This window comes from Topomyia yanbarensis, chromosome 3, assembly GCF_030247195.1.
Source record: "Topomyia yanbarensis strain Yona2022 chromosome 3, ASM3024719v1, whole genome shotgun sequence".
Classification (NCBI taxonomy): Eukaryota; Metazoa; Arthropoda; class Insecta; order Diptera; family Culicidae; genus Topomyia; species Topomyia yanbarensis.
In genome coordinates, this window is record NC_080672.1 from 177,886,913 (window position 1) to 177,906,369 (window position 19,457).

Here is a 19,457-nt window from a genome sequence, read left to right on the forward strand (position 1 = left end):
AAAATATGTGGTCGACCAACGAAGGGGTGGAGCTACGAATAACACATATTGAGGACAACACAAAAAAGGACGAGCTTACATTGTGCTGTAGTCAGGTATAAAAACTCAGCATGCTGTTGCTCACGCTCAGTTCGTTTCCAGCATCAGCATGCAGCAGTTCGTTTGCAGCATCTCCCGCAAAATTCACACCGCTGTCCGTTTGCTGCTGTCAGAAGAGTTGGCCAAGCACGCCGTCTTCGATGGCACCAAAACTGTTACCATATACACCAGCTCCAAGTAAATTTCGAACACTGCCCAAACAAAAGGCGCTTTTCAGGGCCATCAATTTATCGACAAAGAATGAAATTGAAGTTTTGTTATTACAAGCATCAGCTTGTCAAGAGCGTTGGATGGTAAGTGAGCCACGTGTGAACAATATCGTCGCTTTCAAGTAGAATGGCACAAAATAAAAAAGTTATTTGTGTGATTTGTAGACAGGTTAGTGTAATGATTCAATTTACAAAAATCGAACGTTTCGATATAGGTGCTCCGTTTCAAAATTTTCGGCCAGAATGTTGCCTGTTTTTCTAAAAGTGAAAATCTGCTGTTGTACTGAATGAAAACCTTCGATTTTTGCGCTGATTGGAAATAGTTGTGACTAGTTGTGTAGAATGTAAAATTACTGAAAATAACAGATTTTGTGAAAGCAGTGGTTGGTCCGTACAATTCGATTCCAAGCGAGCCAGACTAGTTTTCGTTGGAAGGTCCATCTCTGACAATAGAAATAAACTATTTTATTTTGAATTCAACTACAACTTCCTTGAAAACAGCACAGCTAAAATCTTTTGGGAAAAACGCGCAAACCTAAATTTTCCACTATAATAAAAACTAGTGCCCCCGCCGCACAGCATCATCAAGATTGATAGTAATTCAAGCCGGGAGGATAGGGGAAGGAGGTTGTAAGGTAATTGAAAATTTCATTTATAATAATAATACTTTATAATTAGCTGGTCCTGAAAAGAACTTGTTGGTTTGTGGTTTATTTTGGGTCACAATTTAGGCCCGCTCGATTTTTGATAGCTGTAAATTTTTCGCAGGGTGATAGTTTCTGTTCGGTAGCGATGAGGCTTCTTAACGCCAATCGTGACTGGGGCACTCTTACACTGCCTTCATTGCCAACTGCTTGCGGGGAGCCTTTCTTCCGGTGGACTTACGAGCGGATTTTTTTGGTACAGGCCATGTAGCGAAAAATGCTGATCTGCTACTTCTCTGATGCTGGTAGTAGGACGACGGTCAAACGCTCGTTTTCGTGCCTTCATTCATAAAAGTTCAACAATATTTTCAAAGAATGTTGCAAATTGTCAACTTGATAATTCCAAAAATACTCCAAATAAACTATGAATGTGCTAAAGTCGACAAAATCGCATAGAAATTGCTTATTCCAGAGCAGAATTTACCGGTCTAAAGTGTATTCTACTTCACTCCGGTTATGTCTCTGACATTACCCACCCATCTTTTTTTTACAGAAATAACGCTGCCACAGTTTCTTCACCAAAAACTAGAAAAGTTCCGATCTTTCAAATGAAATTAAAAGATTGAAAATCCATTTGCAATGTTGGAAGATATATAGCTTTGAAAAAAATTAAAGGGTTGTGTACAGGACACGACCACGGTGACATTAAAAATATAGCTTTTTTATCTATCACACATATCGACACACGTTCTTGTTCACTCGCCTGTTTTCATATGTTACAATTTGCTATATACCCTCCCCATTAAAACATAATTTATTGAAGGTCTTTTAACGGTAATCTATTAATTAATCAAGTATCTCACTAGGTGATTGGCATTATTTGGCTGATCCATCTAGTAAAAATAGGCTGGTCTGTCCAGAAAATATATTCAAAAGAAAAGTTCCATATTGAGAGCTGTGATGAGGAAACCCACGCCCGCCAACGGAAATATACAGATTCTCCATAAAATATGAAATTTCATTTTCCATTTAAATTTTCACTAATGAACTTAAGTAAACAATCTTAAGTGTAAGTATTTCTTGATCGATTAGTGGTGGAAAAATGAAATTATTTGATAAATTACATTGTTATGCAACGTTCGCACTACCAGTTAAAACGGGTTTTTATGCTATCTTGGTGACATTTTTCTTGTTGCTAATTATTAAAACGTGTTATAACTCTGTAGTGTAAACATTGTATTATTAAACCAATTCTGCAGCGTTTTATGTTATATAGGTGTTTTATGTGGTAATAGGACTGACATAATTATATCTTCAGTACAGCGGTTTGTTTCATAATTTAAAAAAGATTTATTTTAAAATTTAAATTAGTATACCCAACCGTATTTGTTGTATACCTTAAAACGCAATTAGAACTGTGTTTTAAATACATAGGGTAGGACAGATATTCTGACTGGTTAAACTGGGAAAACAATTTTAAGTCCAGTAACGCTTAAGACATGGCTTGAATTTGAATCGAAAAAGAACACCCGCTTCAACTGCTGCTGGGACGGTAAGTTCTGTTTTAAAATTTTCCGTTGTGTGCAGTACGAAACAAAAGTGTTTGAAATTAGAAAACAAAAAGTTCTGCTGGGAATGTGATTGTTTCCGATGCAATTACACTCAGATTTTTCACGCAGGGGATACAGGCCGTGTAAATGAAAACCGCGTAAATTAAAAAAAAAACGCGTTAATGAAAACCGCGTAAATTTCCAAATCCGCGTAAAAAACCTGAGTGTACTCTCCTATATAAAATACTACGCTGCTGAACAGTGCAATAACTACAGAAGCACGTTGTCAGATGCCTTACTGATAAAAAACATATAACCGAAATATGAAACATGAAAACCAATTGGCTATTTACCCTACGCAGCTACAAAGCGCCGTAAACATGGATTAACAAGTTACAACGCACACGCATGCATAAAAATAAATATATTTTTTTCAAACGCAACACTCTTAAGCAGCACACACCGTATTGAATTAAATCCAAACCACCCCGCCCACCCACTTTGCAAATCATTCTGTGACACCATGCTGGTACCCGACAAATCCGCACACGGCCACCGCTGCCGAAAATGCATAGCGTCTACCGCTTATTGTAGTGCCCAGACGCTGCAGCCATGATCTTACCCGTTCGACATAAGAACAAAAACTGATTCAAACGGGTACGCGTCACCTCTATTTATAAACTAACCGTATATGGTTTAGTCACTTAGGTGCGAGTGTGTGCAAATGCCAACGTTACCGAAAATCGATAGCGCTTATTGCATCGCCCGGAGACGACGTTGCTCGTGTGGGATAAGAGCAACAACTGATTTAAACGGACATGCGTTGCTTCTATTTATGACTTTTCGTGTTTCATTGAGCAACTAAGCTGCCCTCTTTTGACGGCTGTGTCTGAGAAATCTGCCTCACGAATGGTATTTTTCCCGTTTTTTGTGAACTTTTTAATTTTACTAATTTCCAAAAGTCTACTTTTATTGGGGAGATATTAAATTATTACCAATATTTAAGTTAAGTGTTTCTGAATCGGTTGGTGTATGAATGATTAAAATCCATCTAGTAATATCGGAGTTATAAGCGTGCAAACCTTACATAGTTTCGTTACATGGGAGATAGTTTAGATTTTAGAATGACACCTAGCCCCAGATAGTGGAGTAAGACATTTTTAATGTCAAAAGATGGGTGGGTAATGTCTGTGACATAACCGGAGCGTCGTGACTTCAATTCGAGACGTTAATTTAAGTCTAACGATATTCAACAGAATCACGTTTGAATGGGAAATTTTCAAATAATTCTCTATGGTAATAATGGTGGTTCTGAAAAGAACCTTTGGTTTCTGCGTTGGTGTTGATGGTGATGCCCTGGATCGTTGGATATATTTGGCATGATAGTTACGTGACTGGCGAACTGTTTTGTAGCCTCGAACAAAACGACAAGACTGGCTTCTTCGGGTACCATTACGGCTGAACTTTATAAGCTTAGCTCGACTTTGAAATCCTGCACAATCTCCCGAATCAGACGCTGGTAGGGCCATTTTGTTTGCTACTAGCACGGAGCTGCACAAACAAATAATTTAATGCAGTTAGTTCCCGGAGGCTGCCAAAAAGCTCGAATAGAAGCATGCGACTTCAACGTTCCTCTTAAACACATGCAATTGAAGCAACACTGATCACTAGAGGGATGGTGAGGGAACACGTACATTCGTTTTTGTTATACTGATAATAGCAGCAGAAAGGAATGGAAAAGTAGTGCACGAAACGAGCGAGAGGATAATTTAAATTTTTGTTCCGTGTGCATGCTACTTCTTTCCACACAACGTATTATGTTGCTTGTTGAAAATTTGTTACACACGTTAAAATGAAGTTTCAGTTTAACTCTCACTAGAACACAATTGATTGGTCCTGAAAAGAACCGTTGCTTTTATTGTAATTTACGCCCACTCCCAGCGGACACTGTGAGCCAGTTTGATTTCTTTTGCGAGAAAGTTACGTACTTGGCGCACTATTTTGTATCCTCAAACAAACCGACCAAGTACCAAGGCTTCATTACGGCTGAGTTTTATAAGCGTAGCTCGACTTTGAAGTAATACACAACCTTACGAACCAGACGCTGGAATGTTAGCCAGCGGCTTACACTAGTTTACAAGAAAAATGAAGCTTTAAGAAAAAGTATTTTTAGACTAATTTTGGGTCCCTGAACACGAAAACAATATTCATTTTTTTGTTCAAAGAAGCGATTTTATGATTTTCTCAAAAAACTCGTTTTTGAGCACTTTTTGTAGTTTTTAGTCAATATCGAAATATTCAAATCATTCAATTAATTTAGTCATTACGCAGGTTGAAAGGTGCCGAGATGCCCTTTCCAAAAACATAATATGTATCGATCATGGGCCCTATTCTCACAGTCACGTCACATAGTGACTAGAGTAAATTTTGTTCTAGTCACTAGGTGATGTGACTGTGAGAATAGGGCCTCATATGTAAAATTTTTAGTGCTGCAAGCGACCAAAGTTTAAAAAAAGTGCATCTTTGACCATTTTTAAAAGTTACTCATTTTAAATGATTTTTTACCGAAAAACAAATTTTTCTATCGGACCTTTTAGAATCTAAGATGACAGATAATATGTTAATGTTAATTTTAAGCCTAATATCACTAACATCGGATGGAAAATGTTGATGCTATGGCACATCGAGCGAAATGGAAATTTTATGATTTTAGCGGACCCTGCCCTGGTGCGGCGGTTTAGAGGGTGTAGCACTGGTCTCATAAGCCAGTCGTCAAATATTCGAGTCCCTATCGGGAAGGAGTCTCAGTGGGATCGTAGCACTAGCCACGTAATATTCTGTGAACTGAGAATCTGCTGTGAAGCCTGTTGAAGCAGAAGGCGAAAATTCCATTAATTCGTAAAATATGTACTCACCACAGACAAAACAAAACTTTTCCAACGATATTTTCACATTTTAAAAAGAGCATTTAGTTGTACAATGAAAAATCCAAAACCATTCAAATGCCGCAGGATGGATGGATGCAAGCTCGAGACGACAGTACCCAACACAAACAATAACTATCAAGTATAGAAGATTATTTCAGCCGAAAGTATAATAAAAAGTTACAATTTTCACTCAGTGCTTCATACCATCTGCATTTTCATCCGATTTTTGTGACCATTGGCTTATAATTTATGCAAAAAGAATATTTATTTCATTAGATTCTAAAAGAATTTTCTTCTGTCCTTCATTTATTATAAAAATTTACTAGAAATATGCATTTTTTTTAAAAAAAGGTCGAACATTAGACTTTTTTTTCTTTGGTCGATTGTAATCATAATAAATGTACATTTCTCGACAAAAATACGATTACGGCTTAAAAGCCAACTGTCAAAATTATCTTTGAAAGGAAATTCCGGACCAACCGTTACTGGCTAAACGCAGTTCATAGCACTTAATGCAAGAGAAAACTTTTTTCTTTTGTTTACTATAAACATCTGTGATTGGCGGGTAACAGTTTGTCTGAAATTTCCTTTCAAAGAGAATTTTGACAGTTGGCTTTTATGCCGTAATCATATGTTTGTCGAGATTTGATCTACGCATATTATACATTTTCGGAAAGGGCACATCAATACCTATCGAACTGTTTCGATCGGATCCTATTTGAACAAGATAATTGATAAATAACTAAAATAGTGCCCAAAAACACCTTTTTCAAAGAAATCTTGAAAATGCTTCTTTGAAAAAAAAAAAAAGAACTTGGTTTTCGTATTCAGCGATCCAAAATTAACTGAGGAAACACCTTTCTTCTTAGCTTATCGCGATTACCTTAAAATTGTTAAAATCTGTCACATTAGATTCTGAAAATATGAAAAATTATTTTTCTGTAATAAAAATAGAGCAAAAACAAAAAAGTCTTTATTTAAACTCTAACTTCTTTGAAAGAGAAATAGAGTATTATTTTCGTATTCAGCGACCCAAAATTGATCTAGAAAACACTTTTTCTCGTAACTTCATTTTTCTTGCAAACTAGTGTAATCTTATTTAAGACCAAAAGAGATATGTGAAAAACAAAGCAATTTTCACTCGGTACTTAATAACATCGCCAGTTTTTGTCCGATTTTCGTGATCTTAGGCTTTAAATTCACGTGAGAAGTTTGTCTGTTACATAAGATTTTAAAAGATATTTTTATGAAAAATGAGATAAAAATCAGTAATTTTACCAAACACTACTTTTTTGACTTTGGTTGTTCTTAACCCTATATTTTTGATATTTTATCCTAACATGTTATACAATTTTGGAATGGGCACATCAACACCTTTCGAATGGTGAGTCGTTTGTGTTAATCGGAAGATTTGTTCCGATTTGTTTGGAAGAAACTGCAAAAAGTGCTCAAAAACACCTTCTTCAAAAAATCACAAAAACGGTTCTTTGAAAAAGAAAATGGATATGATTTCCGTACTCAGCGACCCAAAATTGACTTAGAAAACACCTTTCTTCTTAACTTGGGTTAATTGCCAAAATTTGTAAACTAGTGTTAGTTGCTCCGTTGCCCTTTAGTTGGGGCGAATGAATTCCCAACAAACAATTTGGCTGGATAATGGCTTAAACACTACTTGCTCAACTTATTCTCGCTGAATAAAGGCTTGTTCAGCTTTCGTTGTTTGTTGGGTTACTGGCATGGCGACAGTTCCTGATCGGTAGTTGGTTGTGATGGGCCACCAGTAGCTGGGGCACTTTTTCGGACCGTCGTCATTGCTAACTGCTTTCCTCCGGTGGACTGGCTGCTTAAACGAATACGAATGATGAGAAAAACCGACCGACCAATATTCATATATGAACACACCAGAAAGCACTACTATCGCTCTCTTGCTCGTTTTCGTGCCATTCATGTGCCTTTCCTTTCCGGTCGGCTACCAGTACTAGCATAACCAAAACGAATATTCTGTCTTTCCATCGCCTTCAATCTAGTGGCCAGTGCTAGCAAACTTGCATGTTGTTTTTCAATAACAACATTCCAACAATATTTTCAAAGAAAGTTGTAGATTTGAAAAGAAGGAAGGAAAAGATTTGCACATACAAATCGATTTATGCAGTTAATCAACGGAGGCGGTTCGAATAAAAGCATGCGACTAGTGTACTTTGCACGTTCTATATTTTATCAATACTAGAGAGGATCGATAAAATAATTCAAAGTGTAATAGCAACATGCAATTGTGGCAACACTGGCCATGGGATGGTGAGTGAACATGCACATTCGTTTTGGTTATGATGATATTAGCAGCAGAAAGGAATGGAAAAGCAGTGCACGAAAACGAGCGAGAGAGGATAATTTAAATTCTCTTTCTTTCCACATATCGTATTTCTTACCTACTTGCTGAAAATTATTTGTTATACGCCTTAAATGGGTAGTTGAACTCTTAATAGAAAACAATTAATTGGTCCTGAAAAGAACCGTTTATTGTTTTATTGCAGGTGCATAATTTAGAAGCACTCCCCGCGGATACGATGAGCCAGTTTAATGTGTCGTCACAATACCCGGCGCATAACCAAACAACGTGATCGATATCGTGATAACCTTTATTACAAGCGCACCGACTACTCTCTGTGAGCCCAATACGCCGCAAATGTGCATCCAACGTGTAGCCGAGACATTATACTATGAAATCCCGACCCACATCCATCCCCCTGAACCAAGACTTCGTTGATACCTTCGGTACAATAAAATGTAATCATCGTCCAAGTTCTCCATTGCTCCACGAGTTTTGCCAGCTGTCGAGTGTCCTCTCCAAGCCAATTGGTCTTTCGTAGATGTCACCTTCTAAAGCGCCCACCTTTGCTAAACAGTCGGCCTTCTCATTACCCGGGATAGAGCAATGAGAGGGGACCCAAACAAAGGTAATCTGGTAAGATTTTTCAGATAACTTGCGCAGAGACTCCTTTATCTTCCCTAGAAAATACGGGAATTGCTTTTTAGGATTCACCACACGAAGAGCCTCGATAGAGCTGAGGCTGTCCGAAATGATGAAGTAGTGATCTATGGGCAAAGTGTCGATGATCCCAAGGGAATAGTGAATATCGGCTAATTCGGCGACGTAAACTGAAGCAGGATCATTGAGCTTGAATGAAGCGGTGACATTATCATTGAAGATACCGAAGCCAGTGGACCCATCGAGGTTTGATCCGTCGGTGTAGAACATTTTATCGCAGTCGACTTATCGGAATTTATTATAAAATATATTAGGGATCACTTGTGGGCGTATATGATCTTGGATTTGGATGCTCTGTGCCATATAGTCGAAGTACAAGGACATAAAACGGGTTTGAGAATTAAGCTCGACGAGTCTCTCGCAGTTTTCAATCACCAGTGGGTTCAAGATATCGCATCGGATGAGCAATCGATATGAGAGTTCCCATAATCGATTTTTCAGCGGTAGAACGCCCGCCAGCCGACAATATCGTTGTTTGGTATAACCTGATCAGGTCTCCTGGGTGGGCCCCCCACCATGCTTCAGTTATTGTCCGGAGAAAATTGATCCTTTGTAGGCATTTCTGTTTCAGATACTTAATGTGACATCCCAGGTACCTTTAGAGTCGAACCAGATCCCGAGATATTTAAATGTGAAAACCTGATTGATCGTTACACCCATTAATAGAAGCTGGAGTTGCGTCGGCTCACGTTACCTAGAAAAGACAACCAATTCAGTTTTCTCCGTGGAGAACTCGATACCCAATTGGAGAACCCAAGCAGACAAATTGTCCAAAGTATCTTGTAATGGTCCTTGCAAATCGGCAGCTTTGGGCCCTGTAACAGAGACCACTCCATCGTCTGCATGTTTCCTTAGAGTGCATGAATTGACAAGACAATCATCAATGTCATTCACGTAAAAGTTGTGGAGTAGGGGACTTAGACATGAGCCCTGGGGAAGACACATGTAGCTAAATCGCGATATTGTTAAATTGCCATGCGAAAAGTGCATGTGCTTTTCAGGCAACAGGTTTAGCAAAAAGTTATTTAAAATAGATGAAAGACCATGCTGGTGCAGCTTCTCTGACAGAATGTTGATAGAAACTGAGTCAAAGCCCCCTTAATATCCAAGAAGACTGATGCCATCTGCTCTTTGTTAGCATAGGCCATTTGGATTTCTGTAGAAAGCAACGCATGACAATCGTTCGTCGCTTTGCCTTTGCGGAAGCCAAATTGTGTATCTGACAGTAAGCCATTTGCTTCGACCTAATTGCCGAGCCGAAATAGGAACATTTTCTCGAACAACTTCCGAATACAGGACAGCATTGCAATCGGTCGATACGAGTTGTGGTCGGAGGTTGGTTTTCCTGGTTTTTGGAGGGTGATGATCTTCACTTGCCTCCAGTCATGAGGGACAATGTTGCCCTCAAGAAACTTGTTAAATAAGTTCAACAAGCGCCTTTTTGCAGTGTCAGGCAGATTTTTCAGCAAATTGAATTTGATTCTGTCTAACCCTGGGGCGTTATTGTAGCATGAAAAGAAAGCAAGTGAGAATTCTACCATCGAAAACGGTGTTTCGTTCGCGGTATCGTGAGGAGACGCGGCGCGGCACGTTTTCTGTACCGGGACAGAGTCCGGACAGATCTTCTTGGCGAAAGCGAATATCCAGCGGTTTGAATATTCCACATTCTTGGTACTGTTTCGGTTGCGCATACGTCGAGCCGTACCCCAAAGAGTTCTCATCGCTGTTTCTCTCGTTAACCCGTCGACGAACCGGCGCCAATAACTGCGTTTTTTGGCTTTCATTAGACTCTTCATTCGCCTTTCTAACGCCGCGTACTGTTGATAGCAGCAGGTAACCCGTCTTCCCGGAAGGCCTTATAGGCAGTGGACTTCTCCGCGAACAGCTCTGAGCACTCTTTATCCCACCACAGTGTGGGAGATAGTCCTTGCGTATTCGCGCCCGGTACTGGTTTAGTCTGAGCCTTATTCGCGCTGTCGAGAATCAAGCCAGCCAAAAACCAGTACTCTTCCTCGGGAGGAAGTTCTTGAGTGGATTCGATTTTAACGGATATCGCTGTCGCGTAACTCTTCCAAACAATGTTCCGTGTGAGGTCATACGAGACATTGAGTGTTTCTGATGGTCTTGAACCGTTAGCAATTGAAATCACGATAGGCTACCGTGGGGATCAGGGATCACCTTCCACCTGCAATCTAACTGTAGCGATGTCGAGCATAGCGATAAATCCAACGCGCTTGCGCGTGCTGGTGGTGTAGAAATCCCGTGTTTAAGATGGTCATGTTGAAATTGTCGCAAAGATCTTGGATTAATGTTGATCTATTATCATCGTGAAGACAACCCCATACCGTACCGTGCGAGTTAAAGTCTCCTAGAACTAGCCGCGGTGCCGGTAAGAATTCGATGATATTACAAAGCGTTCGGTGCCCTACCGAGGCTCTAGGAGGAATGTAGATGGAAGCAATGCAAAGGTCGTTTGCATTTTGGGCCTTTGATAAAAACTTGACAAGCGACAATTTGAATGCCTGGTGTCGAAGGGAGGTTAATTCGGTTGAAAGAATAGCACTTTTTAATCCCCAAAAGTACTCCTCCATAGGGGTTTTCTCGATCCAGACGAAGTATATTAAATCGTGGAAGTTGAGATTTATATCGGAAGTTAACCAAGTTTCACATAATGCGAAAGCATCACATTTTAAACTATTTAGTAAACATTTAAAGGGATCGATTTTCGGGAGGATACTTCTGCTATTCCACTGTAAGACAGTGATCGAATTGGTGACCTCGTTCGATAACTTAGCCATCGAAGGATACGATCACTGCAAGGAGGGGCCATTTAGTAGTCAACTGCTTCAAAAATGTTTGCACTATAGGGAGAGAACGTATCAGAAGGCTTTTAAGAGGATCAGTAACATTGAAAGCTGTGAAAATTAAGTCCACGATGACAGAAAATTTCATTAGTCCATTACTGTACTGAGTGTCTGTTTGGGATTTCTGGTGTCCCTGGAAGTGGTGGGCACTCCTTGTTTGAATTAAAATGTTCGAATCCGGGAGCAGATTGCTTCGGGTTTAAGGCAGCACTTCCGTTGGATTTATTAGATATTGTTGGCGCACTCTCAGAGGAGGACATCTTGGTACCCTTACGAGGTAGTCTAGGGGAGGCAAGATTTTTCCTCTTCCTGGACTCCCCCGGGTTAACGAGAGATGTTCCCTCTTGAGGATCATCAGATTCTTGCACCACGCTAGCCAATTTTTTTTTTCGCACAGGACAGATGGCGAAGCATTCTTTAGCATTTCTGCATAAGAGCGCCTTGAGCGTTCCTGAAGGGAGCGCTTAATATTATCCCCGCGCTGCTTGTACGCAGGGCATGATTTAATAGCATGCGGAGGGCCCTCACAGCAAATACACTTTTCAGTTTCTTTGACGCAAGAGTCATCCTCATGCACAATAGGTGAATGTATGGCCCAACTGCTTGAAATTGCTGTAGCTCATGACCCGCGGTACAAACAGGCGAACAGGTAGGCGAACTTTGTCAAGGAGGATGTAGTTGGGAAGAGAAGACCCGGCGAATGTCACCCGAAGCGAGCCTGATAGAGAGTAGGTAGTCTTACCTCCCTCGGTGTTTGCGGCATACAATTATTTGCATACCAAGATCTTAATCTGTTGAAGTGAGCTGTTGAATCCATTTGATCGCTTCTTGGCAATCAAGTATTAGACGATTTTGAAACACTGAGAACAGAACTTGCAGATTAGCCAACATTTTTAGAAGTATTCTAATTAGATATCCCCGATTTTTCTTTGGACCGCACATAATAGCTTTTCTAACGCGTACTTCTCTCGACGATATTTTAAAAACGTTTTATTCATATCAACGAATTATGTGCTTTATGTATATTTTTTCCATATCTGAGAAATATTTCATTTTGGGTTTAATATTTCAAGAGATATATGTGTTTTAGGTGTCCAACTTTTGTGGCGAACAAGCACACAGAATTACACTTATATCCCCAACACTTATAGAACGGATAACGTAATAAAATCAAATAAATCATTAACTAATTATGTCAAGACATGCAGTGTACTGGTAGTAGGCACATAAAAATAAATCGTATGATATGGTATTAGACGGAATCTGTAATTTTGTAAATGAAATTAACAAGGAAGTTAAATGGGCCTGGACACAGAATTAGCACTAATTTTGAGCTAGATCAAGACTAATGGTTCATAGCTGATTAGTATTTAGTCGGGAAAAAAATTCCTTGAAAGCAGTCTCTAGACAACGGGGGACGCTTTCAACTAGCTTACAATATCGCTCCATTTAAATTAACAGCTCTCTAAATTCCAACCATGATCATTCAGATTTTTTGAAATCTAGAGATCGTTCAAATTCTTGGATTTCTTCGCTTTGGCGTGTTTTCCGCATCGTTCAGACAGATTTTCTATTAGATTTAGATCTGGGCGGTGTGCAGGTCATGAAAGAACATTAACCATCCGATCAAAAACTGTTTAACGAATCGAGATGTATGTTTAGGGTCATTATCATGCATAAATGTTCACCACATAGACAGGTAGAAGGTTCCAATGATCCTACAATATTTGCTTGCTTGATACTGGTCCATTCTGCCATCAATGTTCACAATTGGCCCTATACCATGCCTTGAAAAAGCATGCACAATACAGTCACCATCGTGTTGTATTGCATACATTCCCTTGAGGGGAGTCTTATTTTTACCTTTTTCAGGGTTTTTCGGAACGTGTCCAATGGGAAATAGACAGAAAGAATGGGAAAAGATATGTCCTCAAGCAGGAATCGAACCTGCGATATCCCAGTTTCTAGTTGGGTGCGTTAACCACTCCGCCACCGAAGAACTGTGATGATGCATCACAGATTCTCAACAGTATCGTAATCCCCGCCACAGTCTTAATACCTACAGTGGTCCGTTCTACCCCCAATGCCTCCCATAAGCGAATCGTCACCGCCCCTTCTCAGGCAGTTAGTCCATTTTTGGCTCCCATATGGTTCACGTTCAGGCTAGAGATTTTTTATTTTCATCGTTTTGCTTCCATCAACGGCTGGTTCTGCCATTAGCATCTGTCGATGGGATTTGAGGGCAGACTTCAACACGCATTCCCATAGCTTTGCTCATCATCAAAAGTCTGGCGGTGTCAAAGTTTAGCTAATGGGGAGCAAAACGATGAAAATAAACAATCTCAATCATGAACGTGATCCATAGGGGAGCCAAAAATAGACTAACGAGTGAATTCTGCCTGAGAAGGGGCGGTGACGATTCGCTTATAAGAGGCATTAGGGGTAAAACGCTCCACTGTAGGAATTGAGACTGTGGCGGGGATCACGATACTATTGGGAATCTGTGATGCATCATCACAGTTCCTCGATGGCGGAGTGGTTAACGCACCCAACTAGAGACTGGGAGATCGCAGGTTGATTCCTGCTTGAGGACATATCTTTTCCCAGTGTGTCCAATAAATGGTGCTGTATTGGTTGTATGGTAGGGGAAAGTGGTCGGTTGTCGGCACCCCTATGTAACTTTTGACAGAAAGCAGATATGATCATACTATTATATTTTATTGGTACGTTATTTTTGTGCCGATAGCTGAAATAAACAGTTTCGTATGTTCTGTTCTACAGCCAAAATATTTTTTGAACAAGTTAAAATCTACTCAAAAGTTTTTTTTTGACATTTGCTTAGTGTTATAGAAAGAAGTAAATCGATCGAAAAAATATGCGCATTGAACATTTACGATGTGGATTTATTCTATTTTGTGATTCAACATTGACTGGCACCGAAATGTTCGTCACAAATATTTTTTGATCAGTTTTCAAAAAGATTACCAAAATCGGTTGTCGGCACCCAAACATGGTCGGTTGTCGGCACCCCACTTTTTGTGGCAAATGCTCTCAATCACCTAATCAATATGGGTATTTTGGAACGAGCTTTACGGATAGATACCAGAGATCGATCTTTGGCACCATTCTGAAAACCAGGAAGGCGACTTCCGGTTTAGCATTTTACATTTACATGAAGAAAGCCCATTTGGTCGTGTTTACACCGCTAGGTAGCATTGTATATACCAGATTGTCACGACCAGACAATTTGGTGTGGGGGGAGATGGTTGAACCCTTTAGCCCCCCTCCCCCTTTGGTTGACCTCTATCTGATCTGTCTGAAGCTTCGGTAAAAATAGCACTGCCTGAAACTAACTCAATTGCAGTGAATGCGATCCGGTAGTGCTTTAGCAGTAATATCCGCACTAGTTTTTCACATACACATATTGTGGTTCTGATGGAGAATGATGTTCATGATGCCTTTGATGGTTGATGAAATGAATAAATTTCTTTTTCCCTTTGAATCTTGATGATTATCATTCATATTGTTCCATTTTTAGTAAATTGTTTTAGGGTGCCGACAACCGACCATATTTTTCAAAATGGTAAAAAATTATCATTTTACTAAATTGTTAATAATTTTTTTTCAAGTTGCTAGAATAAATTTACTTCTTTCATAAGTTATTAGCTAAGGCCTCTAGCTTTCCATTGGTATGCATATTCTCATATATTGTTCAATTGGAGTAATGTTGTGAGCCAAAAACAAAAGTGTGCCGACAACCGAACACATGCCCCTACCTGTACTGAGGATTATGATACCAAAGAGAATAGTGAAAGAGACGCAGAGTGAAAATCAGTCAAAACGGCAACACTCCCTTTACGATGATTTCAACACTAGAATTTGGCAACCGTTTCCAAAGGCAGCACTTTAAATGACTCCTATTATATTTTGAAAACAAACCTTTTGTCGATCGTTGGATTTGTTTATCAAACGATGTGCATTTCGAAACAAAGAGATGAAATAATTCTAAAACTTGTTTTTACTCATACATAGACTCTAGAATGCACCTTACAATCACGATTGCACTAAATTCTGACGAAAATTCAAATTTTTTTTGGATAGATTTACAATACTTATCTCCTCCAACTCAGGCATGAGTAATGTTTATTTACATTGCACGATTGGTCTGCTCAATAAGGTATTTTTGGCTTCACACTATTCGTCTCTTTTCCTATTCTCTTTGTATGATACCTCTTTGCTGGAAATTGAGTTCTACAAGATGACGACACGAATGAACTCATGATGAATGAAGTTCATGTTTGACAATTCTCGGTGGTTTGTTTACTTTGCCAGTTGCGTGAGTGCGAGTGCAACGGGTGCTCATCTGTTACATTCGAACTCATGTAACTTCCATGTAAACAAACCACCGAGAATTGTCAAACAAAGTTCATCCGGCTCATTTTGTGGGGTTATGTCGGTTGGTGTAAAACCTTATTAAACGAAACATTTACTGTTGGACCCAAATCGACTAAATGTCAACTCATCACCTCAAAAAACATTTCTCCATGAACACGGAAACGCTCCCGATCGCATAGCAACTAATATATTAGTCGAATTTCTGAAATCGATTGGTTAAAATTTGGTACAGCTAAACGATTGTTGATTTTTCTAAACTTTCATGTTTGTTTTTGTATTAACAAAACAGTTGCTGAAACAACTAAATTATCTAGTTGAAAATGTGATGCTGTCAGTTAGCAAAGACACACATCATCTGAACCAGCTCATCAAATAGCTGTAACAGCTAATATAATTGTCGATTTCAAAATTGGTGCGAGTTCAAACTGAAAACCACGATGGTTGTTTCAATCAATTGTAATGTTGAAATAATTCCCAACCAGTTCTAACAACTAATATAATTGTCGATTTCAAGATTGTTGCAAGTTGAAACTGTAAACCAAGATGGTTGTTTCAATCAATTGTAATATTGAAATAATTCCCATCCAGTTGAAACAGCTAATGATTTTGTTAATTATAAAGAGGACTTGTTACCCAGAAATAAAAAGCCAAATTATATTCAAAAAAGTTTATTGCCGTCATATCACGTTGTATCACTGAAATATAAATCTATATTAAGAAATATTTCGAAGGCAACCCGCGCCAGCAAGTGGCGTTTCGCGTAATTGGCGCGATTTGCGTTTAAACTAACGAAACTAACTAATTCTATCAACAGATTTGTATTTTGTTTCGATTGTCGATATGATAAGATCAACGAAATATGTTTTAATTCATTAGTTTATCATGTTATTTTCGAATGAATTTTCCAAAAATCATGTGCCATTGTGTATAATGAATATGGATAAAACCACGTACTTTAATCTTACTCAACAATATATTTTTAACTTAAATGCGGCAGTACTATGCTATGAATTAAGCTGTGAATATTCGTGCGGCTTTGTAGCCGTACCTTTTCGTGACAATGTTCTCGATGCAGCTCCCAAAAAGTTAAAATATCTCCATGTTCAGTGTGTAGCGTACTATCATTTCGCCGATATCTTCGCATACCTACTTGCTTAGAAAATGATCTGATTCGATGACAGGTACATATTGATCCAAGGGCTTGACAATTCCTAAATTGCTTGATTTCTTTTTGCAAAGTTGCTTGAACTGATTTTCCATGTTTTGGTTTTGGTATACATCGCCTATAGCAGATATTGCAAGCATTATATTACGTTCTCCCTAATCAAACAGTTCATCTCGATCAGGTCATTAGAATTTTGTTCTAACGTGGTATCTTTATGCTTCACGTCCTCCGTAAATATTGTATCAAATGCATAGCACCATGAGAATTCGCTCGTAATCCAAATCAATGTACTCAGTTGCTGTGCAAACCATTTAGGGCTGGTGTCAAGCTACGCAAAATTTCAAGCATTGCAAACCTGTAATATAGTAGAGTAAGATTTTAGAAGTTCAAATATGTACAAACTTACCTCAGATGTAATTTGTAATTTTTTATCAGCAGAACGAAAACTTGTCAGTTACATAAACTTTGTATCAAGTCAAGGAATGTAGCTCTGTACATTTCACGCTCATATGGCAAAGATTTAGAGAATATTCCTCGATTCGAACGCCTAATTATGGTAAAAAGTCGTCCCTGAGCTGATTGTGGAACGTAAGCATTACGATCGAGTTTATTCGCAACCAGCTGTGCGAAATTCGGAGAAAGCCGAAAGGAATGTCGTGACACTCTGCTTGAGCTGTTGGGAAACGAACTCTTAAACATGTGGTTGTCTTGTCTAATAGGAAAGAATACTTACATAATATGTATTTTCAGTGTTTTCAATTGAAAATCGCTCTTTTTACCTGCATTTTCTATTGGCGATTTGCGGCAAAACCAAAATTAGTCATGCGACACCTATGATTCAGCTCATGAACTGGCAAAGTGATACAGTTTGCTTTTTTTCACCCGTAAGTGAGTCGTAGCTTACAATAAAATCTTCATTATCTTCTCGGAAAAAGCTTACCACTGCCAAAATATGAATGAAACGAGTTTTATTTGCAATTATTCTGAAATTACACCCATTTGCAACTATTTCACTCATACATTTCTTCGAAATGTAATCGGGGTATTGTGGTTATAAAAAATCGTTCCATAAATAAAGTTCCAACTCGAAGCCGAGACCCAATCAGTACCAATGTCAAACTCCTTCATATTTTGAGCTACGTAGGAGAGAAGGATCGGCTGTGCATGATACAAAGCTGACACTTTCCTATTAGCCGGATATATTCTTTCCTCGCCTGATCTGGAGTTTCATGAATTTACACCATCTCATGAAGGTTTAGCTTAACTTAGGACGAACGGGAAATGCTGTTGCGGCGGCTACGGTGTTCAACAAATTACATTTCGAAACAGCGCGTATATAGCTCTGCGAATAATATTAGAAACCACTATGTTTTACACTCTTTTCGCAAGATGTTTACTCATCATCTTATAAAATGATGGTTTTCCTTCATTTTCATAAACCATTATCAACAAATTGATCGGTAATTTGGTGTTTAAAAGTCATTTTTTACCAATGTTTTCAGAAAATATATGCACTATGACAGAACAGAATAAAATCAGCAACACTTTCCTTCCAGCGCTATCTGCGAGCGGTTTCAACGTAGAATCGCCAATAGTAATGATATAGAGCTGATGTAAACATAACATGGTTGCTAGAAGTCAGCGATGCCAGATTGGAAGCAATTAGGCAATCCATGAGACGTTTCTGATCAGCTGATTATTTCTTGTTTACTTATTCTGACGTTACTCCGAGGGGTGCGACGTCCAACAATATCGTTGATTCGATCCAACATCAAACGAATCGGACTAACGAAAAATATTTGTCGGACGAGTTTTTTCTGTTCGCAGGAGTAGACCTGTTGACAGAACCCACCGCTGAATTGTCAAACAAACGTCTAATGGATTGCCTAATGTTGTATATATAGGTACGGCGAAGATGGTACTTTGGGATTCGTAAGATAAATCTTACATGAGTGGTGTGAGCAGCGATGCCAGATTTACAGATATGTCTGTATTTTACAGACTTTTGATGGTCTCCTACAGACGTAATCAGAAATCTACAGACTTTTAAAAGAGTAACAGTGTTTAACAAAATTGTACTAGAACAATTGTATCCGAATTCGAGCGATTCCTTCACAATAGTTTTCTAATTTCAAGCTTCTCTTAAAGTAATAACCTAGTGTAAATACGATTTACACAACCATCTACAGACTTTTACAGACATTTTAATTATTCTTATTCTTATTCAGACATTTCACAAAAACATGTGGCATCCCACTGAGACGTCCAAAAATTTGTTTCAAAATCGTTCAACACGGGTCCAACGATGGACGTTCGTTGAACGGTTATTTGGACGATGTCCAAATTGGTCCAACTAACGTCCATCATTGGACGATTTTGAAACCAACCGTTCTTAGAGGGATCGCTGGGTGTGAGTGATCACAGAATAAACCGATTCAGAATCCTGGTTCCCAGTTAAACTCATTCCGGAACCGGTTCGGATTTCTGAATGGAGTCATTATGGATTCCAAATGAAATGCAACAACCGATTCCGACTCAGAATCGGTTGTTGCATTTGA

General features: G+C 38.9%; 1 long non-coding RNA gene across 1 annotated transcript; it reads right to left on the minus strand.

Annotated features, from left to right (window-relative positions):
• Nucleotides 1-16,152: 16,152 nt before the first annotated feature.
• On the minus strand, nucleotides 16,153-17,816 carry LOC131693357 (uncharacterized). The gene is made up of 3 exons (XR_009306224.1): nucleotides 17,633-17,816; nucleotides 17,306-17,572; nucleotides 16,153-17,254 (listed from the first exon to the last, which is right to left on the minus strand). It is a non-coding gene; the product is annotated as an uncharacterized LOC131693357 (long non-coding RNA).
• Between the last annotated feature and the right edge of the window lie 1,641 nt (nucleotides 17,817-19,457).